The sequence below is a fragment of the Ursus maritimus genome (genome assembly GCF_017311325.1).
Source record: "Ursus maritimus isolate PB19 chromosome X unlocalized genomic scaffold, ASM1731132v1 scaffold_X1, whole genome shotgun sequence".
Classification (NCBI taxonomy): Eukaryota; Metazoa; Chordata; class Mammalia; order Carnivora; family Ursidae; genus Ursus; species Ursus maritimus.
The window spans coordinates 44,270,675-44,281,951 of NW_024423319.1; the positions used below are offsets into that span (position 1 = coordinate 44,270,675).

The 11,277-nt window shown below is 39.2% G+C and overlaps 1 protein-coding gene across 2 annotated transcripts in view; it reads left to right on the plus strand.

Moving 5' to 3' along the window:
* The first annotated feature begins 3,848 nt into the window (after positions 1-3,848).
* Positions 3,849-11,277, plus strand: part of MORF4L2 (mortality factor 4 like 2) — a 12,390-nt gene continuing 4,961 nt past the window's right edge. Inside the window, exons 1-2 of one of the 2 annotated variants that reach the window (XM_008704182.2) lie at positions 3,849-3,952; positions 6,655-6,743. The gene's annotated coding sequence lies outside the window, so the exon portion shown is untranslated. Of the gene's footprint in view, positions 3,953-5,085; positions 5,276-6,654; positions 6,744-11,277 lie in introns of those variants that run through there. The other variant, XM_008704174.2, reaches the window with a different exon arrangement.

Genomic DNA, 11,277 nt, shown 5'->3' on the forward strand with positions numbered 1-11,277 from the left:
GCTAGAAGAGAATATCTTAAAAGGATAAAACTTTCCCATGACTATTTCCATCCTTTGCCCTGTCTGTCATAGGCTAACAAACTAGACTGATGCAGAATAATTTGCTGAACTGGTTTGTGAAATCCCTATGGAATGAGGCAGGTATAAAAAGATAGAAAAACATTATTATTAAAGAAATACCATTTTGCTTAGCCTTGAAATATTAAGGTTTTTAACTTTTAAATTAACCAAAGTCTCTTAAAAATCATCCAATAAGTAGTAAGAACCAAATGAAAAAATATCAAAATAACCTAAGAACGCAACAATTTCACCTACTATCCAGACACCATGACTGGTGTCCCTATCTACTCTCTCCAGAAAAGACTGACACTACCTTCCAGACCTAGGAAGGCTCTTAGCCACCAGGCAAGGGCAACAGACACCGTTAGGCAGGGCAGGAGTACCCAATGAGAGGGAACACGCAGAGGCTGAAATTCATTCTTCCACTGCCCTAGTGGAGCTCCAACATCGATGAGAAAGAAAAGTATTTTTCTCATTGTTTCACTGGAGTGGACACTTCTCTACAGTTTGTCTGCCCCCAGGTGGCTCATGTTTCTAATTAGCACAAAGGCATTGTATGAGCAAATGGTAGCCTTGAAAATTAATGTAGAAATCTTGGAGCCATTTGGTGTTCTCTCTGAAGGCTGGGACGGTAAACTCTCTGTCTGGACTTGGGTCTTGAAGCCAAAGAAAAAGTAATTTAAGCTATCTTTCCCTTCCAGTTGAAACAGATTGTGAAGACAATGGTTCAGCTATAAATGCAAAAGGAAGAAGAGTAACTTGCATTTTCTGAAGACCCGCTAAGAAGCAGTAATCTGCTGAAGCTTTATCCTACTTAGTAAATGGAAGGAGCAGGAGAGTTTTCACATTGGAGAGGGTAGCATTGCATAATGAAAAAAACAAGACAAAACAAAACATGGGCTTTGGAGTCAGAAAGAAGTCTGAATGTTTGCTCTGCCATTTACTTGTTGGCAACTTGAAGTGAGTTTTTAACTTCCCTGGGCTTCAGTGAAGATTCCCTAAGATAATAAATGTAAAGAACTGAGCACAGTGTTGACTAGCACATAGAAGGCATTCAGTTCCTATGTCTTTTTCTGCTACTACCCTGACTCCAAAGTTAATTCACATTATTCACATCCTCATCCTGGAGATCTCATTCAACAGAGTAGCACATAAGGATGGGACCACTAGAGAGAATATTGGCGTGAGAGCTAGGAGATGTAGGTCCCAATGCCGGACATATCCTCTGTTATAGTACATTGGGTAAGTTACTCCCCTCTCCTGACTCTGTAAATAAAACAGGAGAACATACCTAGCTCTAATGCTGAAAGGAAAGAGCAAAGGAAATCACTTTTTTTGGATGAATTATACACTATGCTAAGTCCTTTTACATACTTTATATATGCTAAATCAGCACTGTACCATAGAGCTTACTGGGATGGTGGGGATGTTCTGTATCTGTTGATGTCCAAGATGGTACTAATACGAGCCATAAGTAGCTATTGAGCCCTTGAAATGTGGTTAGTACAAGTGAGGAACTGAATTTTTAATTTTACTTAACTTAAATTCAAATTGAAATACCCATGTGTCTAATGGCTACTGTTTTGGATACTGCAACTCTAACACTATGAAATAGGAATATTTTTTCCCACTTAATGTTCCCACTGATAATATGCTGGATGTTGCATACACTTAATGCATGGTAAAACTGAGGCTCAGAAAAGTTAAAGAACATGATGAAAGTTACATAAACCGTAACTAAACAAGATTCAAAACTGAGCAGCAGAAAGTTTAGCAGGGTAATACTGTCAGATATACCAGGAATTACCCAGACTCCACCACTTACTAGTTGTATGACCAAAGAAAAATAATTATTGTCTCCAGAACTCACTTTCATCACCTATAAAATGATGATAATCATCACCTAATTCACAGGCCTCCTGTTGGGATTAATGTGTATAGAGCTATATAGTGTGGCCCATAATAGGCTTTCAACAACTGTGTTTCCTCACCACCCTTATTTCTCTCCCACACATAGAAAAGGTTCAGACAAAAACGAAAAAAGAGAAGTGTAGGGTAGAGAGAGCATTTGGGAAATACAAAAGCAAGAAGGAAAACACTCATGAGCTTTACATGATATCTTATTATAGAATAGCTATGAGGGAGGGTATGAAATCATCAAAATATTTCCACTAATTTGGTTTGCTTTCCTGTCCTCTTCTTGGCGCTCTAGTCAATGTTATCCAAAGCAGGGAACAAGGTATTTGTAATGTATTTTGAGGCAAAGAAAGACAAGCTATGATAGCTGAAAAACAGAGTACTGTCAAGGGCCTGGGCTTCAGAAGCAGGTAAAGTTCAAATCCTGACTCCCATATTGGTATGCACCAAAAAAACAATTGAACACCTCTGTACATTAGTTTTTAATCTTAAAATGGGTCTGATAATATGCTGGATGTTGCATACCTGAAACTAATATAACATTGTATGTCAACTATACATCAATGAAAAAGGACAAAAATTTTTGATAAAATATTCAGGGTGTCTCAATAAACATAGCATTTATTACTGCACTTTACATTCTGTAGCACCCTCTAGTGGAGTGTACAAATATCAGCATTGCATTTCTGCCTTCCAAAGCCATGGTTTTAACTTCATTGTACTCTGGAATCACCAGCACAGTGTAACACAAATAACCAAACCCTGGCCCCGGGATTTCTGATTCATTAGGTTTGAGGTGGGGCCTGAGCATCTGAATTTCTGACAAGTTCCCCAAAAGTGATAATTATGCTACTGGTGTGTCTGGAAAACACTCTTTGAGAACCACATCTCTAAATCTTGCCCCATCCCCTGTGTGTATGTGTGCACATGTATGCATGCACACAAGTGTATATGATTGGCAATTGAAAGATATATTTTGGTTTTTGAGTTTTATTCATACCCATCTAATGAGGTTTTGTGAGGAATAAAAGAATATCCATGTAAAGGATATGACATAGCATCTAATATATAGAAAGCATGCAAGAAAACAGTATCACAGAACATAAATCGTTTGCCCAAGGTCTGACAGCTAGTAAGTGGGGAATTAAAAGTAGGTCTCTAACTCTAAAGACATAACAAAGTGTAGCAGTACCACTGCAAACACACATATTTAATAAAAATTTCAAGAGAAAAAGATCAGTTTTCAATACCAGGATCTAGGGGCGCCTGGGTGGCACAGCGGTTAAGCATCTGCCTTCGGCTCAGGGCGTGATCCCGGCGTTATGGGATCGAGCCCCACATCAGGCTCCTCTGCTATGAGCCTGCTTCTTCCTCTCCCACTCCCCCTGCTTGTGTTCCCTCTCTCGCTGGCTGTCTCTATCTCTGTCAAATAAATAAATAAAATCTTTAAAAAAAAAATACCAGGATCTAAGTTTTTATCTGTCTTTATTGACTAAACAGCCACCTATATTTTCCACTGGGGAATGTTGTTAGGATTGGAAGAGAAGGTGCACAGAAAGGATTCAGATCTTCATCAGCATCAGTGCCTGGAGTCATTCATCAATTCTGACCCCGCAAAATGCAAGAAGGAATGAAGAGAGGGGGGAATTTTTTTTTAAGAAGAAACAAGGAAAAACATTTGGATCTAGGGCCATAGTCCTCTGCCTGGTTGGGCTATTTACAAAAGTTAATTTGATTTTTTTTCTTAGCAATGAAAGATATACATGATCCCTATACATTGTGGAGTTCAACAAATCAGAAAGGGGGGAACAAAATCCCATAATTCCAGGGACTAAACAGCCAATCCTTTGCTGGCATTTGGTGGCATCTAGTGGCAGACTCAAGAGGTATAAACCTCACCCAGAGAACTTTCTGGAAAACTAGCTGAGTGCGTACTTGTCTGAAGGGCACTGTGCTTGGAGATCAGGACAAAAAGGTAAGAGAGCCTCAGTCCCTGCAGAAATTCCGAGTGTGTGTGTATATAGAGAGAGAGACTGGAGGGGAAGGCTATAACGTATATTACCAGCAGAAAATTGTGTTTGTGCCAAGAGAATGGCAGGCAACTTTGGAGGGGGGAGGGAGAGAATACTAGGGAACGGGAAGAAGCGCCACCTTGGAATTGCTAATATGGGGATGGGAGCGTTTGACTCTTAATTATTGGAGGGCTATGGTTTAGAACAGAATTTTGGCAACAGAGAAAAACGTGGGAAGAAAGTGTATTTTTGGGGTCTGAAAATTAAATCGATAGGAGAGGCCAAAATATTTCTGGCAAAGGTTCTTTATTGCTTATAGTCGCCTTGACTCATTTTCCTTTTCATCAGAACAATTTTCAAACTAATACAAAAGTAGAGACCATTCCGTACACAGCGCGCGGGCACGCACACACGCAGATACACATGTGCGCGCACACACACGCACGCCCCCGCTACGGGACACACACGGGCCCCAACGCTAGGGGCGCACGCCTGCGCACACCCACCACCAGCGACGCCACGAGGGCTGCCGCGCACACATCCCAACCCCAAGGCTACGCGAGATCGTCCGCGCACAAACACACGGGCCCCAACATCACGCCCCCACACACCCACCACCCCAACACACTTATTAAAACCCCCCGCTCCGCTTTTATTTTTTTTACTCCGACAATTGCGCAAGAGGTTGGGGGGCGTGGCCCCAAATTTGACCTCGCGCTTCCCCACTCGCGGGAACCTTAGCTCATTTCCGCCCATCCTGTTTCCGCAGGCCACGTAGACACTTCCTTTCCCAGTGGAAAAAAAAAACCCATAATGCCTCCCTGCAGGAAAAAAAAAAACCTCTGGTCAGAGGAACTCTGGGTCGTGAAAATAGGCCACGTGAACACCCTGCCCTATAGACTTATGACCCAACGGCTGTCGCGCTTTTGGGGGGCGGGCTAAGAACCTAAGAGGACGAGCGTCATTGGCCAGAGTCCGCACTAAAGGAGAAAGATGATTGGCTTGCTTCAAGCCTTAACCATGAAGAAGCAGGTTGCTAGCACCCGCCTTTACTGCGGCGAAGTGTCATCGCTGACGTGTTAGGCCTCGTCCAATCATTTGGTTATGGAACATTCTAAAACTTAGACAAGACGATTGTGATTGGCTGGAGGCCATAAGCCCGCCTCCAGGGTGACGTGTCTGCCTATGGATATCAGTTGCCAGAGAAACCTGGCTTTACTATGGCGGTTGGAGGGACGGCAGTGATCACACGTCGGCTGCTGGAAAGAACTGGATTCTCGTTTCAGGTTTCGGGGTGGGGGTGGGGTGAAAGGGTTGACGATTTCTTTTTATCGTCGCATATATTGAGAAGATTAACTAATGGCTTCACAGTTGGGCAGAGCTGCGTTCAAATTCCTAGTCGCCAACGCCCAGCTTGGGCTGGCTCCTGTTCTTTCAGTGTCTCGGTTTCCATGTTTGTAAAATGGTGATAATAATAGTATCTACCTCAGAGACGTGTACCTCAGAGGCTTGTACTGTGTATTAGTGCGTATAAGATACTTAATACCAATCCTGGTTCCGAAAGCTATTCGCTATTATTGTGGAGTGAAAAACCCGCGTAACAGAATGAGAAAAAAACATAAATTATGTAAATTCGTTCGTTATAGTGTTTTTCCTGCCCGTCAAATTCTTTCCTATAGGAAATTCGAGCTGTAAAAGAGATACATCAGTTTTTACGGATGAAATAATATACTATTTGAGAATTTGCTCAAAATAGCGGGGATTGGAATTTTCCATATTGAAAAGTTTAAAAGGCGGGGGTGGGGGGAGATGGAGAACGAGAGCGATCAGGAGATGAACCACATGCGATGAGTAGGCCTTGTTTGGATCCTGATTCGAACACATGAAGTAAAAAAAAAGAAAACCTGTTTAAGATGCATCGGGAAAATTTGAAGACGGATTTGATGGTTTAAGGAATTGATGTCGATTTTTAAGACGTTATAATGGCATTAATGGTTATGTTTTCAAATTATCTTTATCTTGTAGAGATATATAGGAAAATATTGCGGATTAAGTAATAAAATGTCTGGGAATGACTTCAGATACGTTGATGACTGGGATTTGCTTCAGAATAATCTCAGCGGTAGGGGGAAGTGGGGAGGGGTATAGATGAAACGAACCTGGTCCTAAGTTAATAATTGTTTGATTTGAGTGATGGGGCACACGGGGTTCCTTATATTATTCCGTCTTCTTTGGTATATGTTTGACATTTTCCATAATAAAATGCAGAAAATCAGCTATTCGGTGAGCTTAAAAAAAAAATCGGAGTGGGGGGGAGCAGTGGGTGGGGTTATAGATGAAACAAGATGGCCTTCAGTTGGTAATTGTTGAAGCTGGGTGATGGGTATAGGTTTATAATATTCTTCCTTCTATGTTTTTATTCATTTGAAATTACCCTTCGTAAAATAAAAAAAGACAATTGCTTTATCAAAAATAAAGATAAATGTACAATAAAGTAATTTTGAAAATACAGCCACAAGAAAGGAAAAAGAAACATTTGTACATTGTTTATCAGCTATGGTGTCCTTTGTGTGTGATAAAATGCATTGGTTGATGGAGGGAAAATAAAGGATCTCATATCTTTTTTACTTTATGTCCTTTTCTGTCCCTTTCTTTGACCTTCCAGGCCATCATCAGAAAAGCTAAGTTTGCTGTGTAGTAAGGATCAGAAGATCTGATCCTGATTGCAGAACCATCCCTGATTACAGAATCTGGGTAAGTGCCTCCCTTCTCCTGGCCTCAATTCTCAAACAAGATAATTCCACATAACCTTCCTAACTGTCCAGGAATATTTTGAAGATTAATAAGCACCTTTCTGGGAAAGCACTCTAAATTCTAAGAAGGAAAGGATGGGTGCTTCCAGTATAGCAAGTGCCCAAACAACAGAGGACTGTATAATCTTACATTCTTTGATAAAAGATACTACAATTGATACCCTAGAGTTAGTTCCATATATATATATATATTAATTATTCTTTCTTTAAAAAGTTTGTGGCATCTCATATACAGCATAATTAAGTGGCTGAAAGCAAATACTGACTTCCCTCATTTGAATTCTGACTCTGCCACTTACTATGTGATCCTGCGCAAGATACTTATCTCCCTTTGTCCCTGAATATCCTCATGTGTAAAATAAAGATGATAATAGTTCTTACTTCATAGGATTTTTGAAGGGATTACATGTAAAGTAACAGGACAGTGCTTGGCACATACAAGTGTTTGCTTTAATAATAATTATGGTTCTATTAATACTTCTGGTACATCCTGGTTTACCCACACATACACTCTTAAACTTCTAAAAGCAGTGGATTCTTCTGTTTGGAAATGTAAAAAAATTAATACTGTTGGTTTCTTTCCTGATTTTCCAGAAGCAGCAGTTACCACTAGAACTGAATTCTGAAATTAAGACTTCTGGCTTGTCCTAACAATCTAGAAAGAAATTGAGTATATTGATCATACTTATTTACAAGGGAATTTCCAGGAGCTATAATTTTAACTAGGAAATCATAACCATATTCAGTCGGCTAACAGTTTTTGTGTCATTCCTCCTTTGTCTTAGACTCAAAAAATATGTTAAACATAAAGGAAGTTTTCCAAGATCCAGAAGAGAATGGATGTAAATGTAACTGGCATGGTATATGTGTATTTAAAGGTTTATTCCAACAAACCATAGGCGATTTTGTTCACACTTCATTTGTGACACACTTCGTTTTTCCCATGGAGTCACTATATTTTCCTTCTACTTTTTTTTCTCTTCTGAAATCTGGGTTGCAGAGGAGGGCGCTGCCCTGGTGGAAAAGATACAATAGATGGGTAGGCACAAAATCCCTTTACAGGAGGCCATTTGGAGAATGATTAAGGGCAAAAGGGAGGGAAGTGGGCTGTTAGGCCAGTGGGAGCTCAGAGAAGGCAAGGTCCAGGGTATCCTGAAATGGAGAAAGCCTCAAAGGAAAAGGACCTTGACCTGCGCCTCCAAGAAAGGGCAGAATTTAGAAGGGGGGAGGGGAACCAGTCTGGTATGCCTACAAAATACACACAGTGATAATTTACTGAAAAGTCCAGCTGTGTATGAGATCTAAGGATAAGAATAGATCAGAAAATCATTGAATTTTAAGTATGTGTATTTTAATACAGATTTTTAGTCATGTAATTAATATGTGAATATATTATTCTTATAATGAAAAGGTGTAAATTATGGAGTAGGCTCAGGTTTCCATTTCTTCACCTCCAATTCTCTCCAGAGTTAACCTCTATTCTCACTTCTGTTTTCTTCTAGATCTCTAAATTATGTACCTGTTTAAAAACATACATGGATATATATATATATAAAATAACGTTTTGTGTTTTCTTTTACATAAATATGGTATCACGCTATACGTATTGTTTTTGCAATTTGCTATTTTTATTCAGCAAATTATCTTGGATGTCTTCATGTCCATTCATAGAGTTCTATTTGATTGCTTTCACAGTGGTATTGTTTTAAACTAGCATGATAATCCGTATTAGGAATAAACCACATTTTATCTTTCCAAATCACTAGTGATAGTCGGTTGACTCCAGTGTTTGCTACTTCAAAGAATGCATCAGACATCCTTGGAAACCATTTACAAGTGTTATTCTAGGGCAACATGTATGTCTTTATGATAATTAAACCAATGTGATACTGGTGTGAGAGCAGGTAGCACTATGACAGAACAGATGACCTAGAAATAGTGATAACCTTTAAAAATTGAATAATCAGAAATCATTGGGAAGAGGGTAACTTAAAAAACCCATGTACATCTAGGAGTTTAGAATGTTCTATAATAGCGTTTGAAATCAGTGGGGAAAGGATGACCTCTTTAATAATAATAGAAAAAGTTATATATTTGGAAGAAACTATAGAAATACCAAGAAATATAGGAAACCATTTTTAGAATATTGATTTGGGAGCGTTTTCCTTAGGTGTGACGTAAATGCCAGAGTTCACAAAGGAAAAGGTTGACATATTTGTCTGTGTGATTATATATACACAAACACACGCACACACACACACACACACACACACACACACCCAGAGAAGGAAAATGAGTCTGGGAAAAAATGTTTCCAACACACCCAAGAATACTTAGGATTTAATTATTAGAAATCAATAAAGGAAGCAAATGCCTGGTATAAAAGAGAACAAAAATATTCACATAAGAAAAACATACACATGAATGTGGAAGATGCTCAATGGTATTACTACTTACTAGATAAGCAAAAAAATTTTTTCAAAAAGATGTTTATCCCGTGTAGGTGAATGAACTTTAACGTTTTTGCTGGGAGTACAAATTAAAGCGGTTCTTTACAAATTGAATTTCCCTCTATCTCATCGAAGTTGTAAGTACACCAGTCCTTTGAAGAGAATAGTCCTGAAATCCCTAATGCTCTAATAATTTGTACACTTAGGACTATTACAGCATTTCTGTAATAATGAAGTATTGGGAACAACCTAAATGTTAATTAGTAAGGGAGTGGTTAAATTCTGACACATAGAGATTATAGAGTAATGTGGATATTAAAAAGAATGAGCTAGGTATGTGTGGACAGAAAGATGCCCATGACAGAGTGAGAAAAGGTGTGGGGCAATATGTCTCACCTTTGCCAAATCAAATATAAAATAGATATTTAGTTTTGAAGGTTATGTATTTATGTGAATATGCACATAAGATTTGAAAGCTTACACGGCCATTCTGGGATTGGGGAGGGGAGGTTAAGGGAGAATCCCCCCCGTCTTTATGTATTTTGGAATTTATACGTATGTAAAGGAAAGATTATCCATGAATGGTGCCACAGAATTAACTACTTGGGGAAAAAGTGCGGATTTTCATTTTGTAACTTACAAAATAAATTCTGGATGGATTAAGAATCTAAAACCTCCATTAAAATGACATCTTTTAACAGTGGAAGGGAAAACTGGCATTTCATTATATAAAACTTTAAAATCTTAACATCAAGCACTATAAAAACACTAAGGGAAATATTTGCCCCAGACTGATAAAATCACTAAGAGCCAACTGAATGGGCACATGACAAAAGCCTATATAGCCAATAGATGCTTTTTATTTTTTTTTAAGATTTTATTTATTCGACAGAGATAGAGACAGCCAGCGAGAGAGGGAACACAAGCAGGGGGAGTGGGAGAGGAAGAAGCAGGCTCATAGCAGAAGAGCCTGATGTGAGGCTCGATCCCATAACGCCGGGATCACACCCTGAGCCAAAGGCAGATGCTTAACCGCTGTGCCACCCAGGCGCCCCCAATAGATGCTTTTTAAATGTTAAAGCACGTCTAATGACTGAACAACTAAACATTTTATCAAATTTTGTAAATGAGCCTAGCCACTGCTGACCAGAGTATAAGTGATAGTTTTATACACTACTTGTAAGGTTGGAAACTGGTACAGCTTGGGGGAAGTAATTTGGCAACGTGTTATTACCTCTTGACCCGCTAAATCTGCAACTGGAAATATTAAATAATAGGAAATGAGGACAAAAATGTAATCGTTACTGCAGGGTAAATTGAAGAGGAATCACTTCCATTGAGGGTGGTTAGATTAAGGCATAACCATTTGATGAAATACACAGCTCTCAAGATCTACTGTATTATGTTACATGGGAAAAATAGTAGTGATACCAAGTTTTTTAAAAGGGAAGGTTAAGATTTGGTAACCAGTTTAAGCTCAATTCTGTTTAAATAAGTGTTCATACTGAAATTTAGAAAACTAGGGCAAACCTACAAATGTGTTTTCTCAATGTCTGGCCTATCCCTAGAGCTGACCTGTAGAAAACAAGTGGGGAAATATTTGATGACTCGTCCCTAATTTGTGCCTCCATTTTCTTCATGTGTTGGATCACTTCCTCACTTTGATTCTCTGTTGTATACCCACCAGGGACCTAAGTGCTGCTCCAAAATACATGTGCTATGTGTAACACAGACCTGTGGCACATAGATTAATGGTGTAGTTCTATAAGCAGAACCAACATGAGACATGTAAATACTAAACTGGAGTACTGACGTCCGCTTCATATGGTATTGGAGATGGGAGAGAAACGTGGACTGGGGTTGGAGATTTAAGGAGGAAAGAAGACTTCTGTGGTATTTAGATGGCGACAAGGGAAAGAGCATAATGGGAGCAAAGAGTAGGTATACTAAGCCAGTAAACAACGTTAATAAAGCCTGAAACTCAAGACAGGCTGGCAAAACAAGTTTAAAATGGCCCCAAATTAA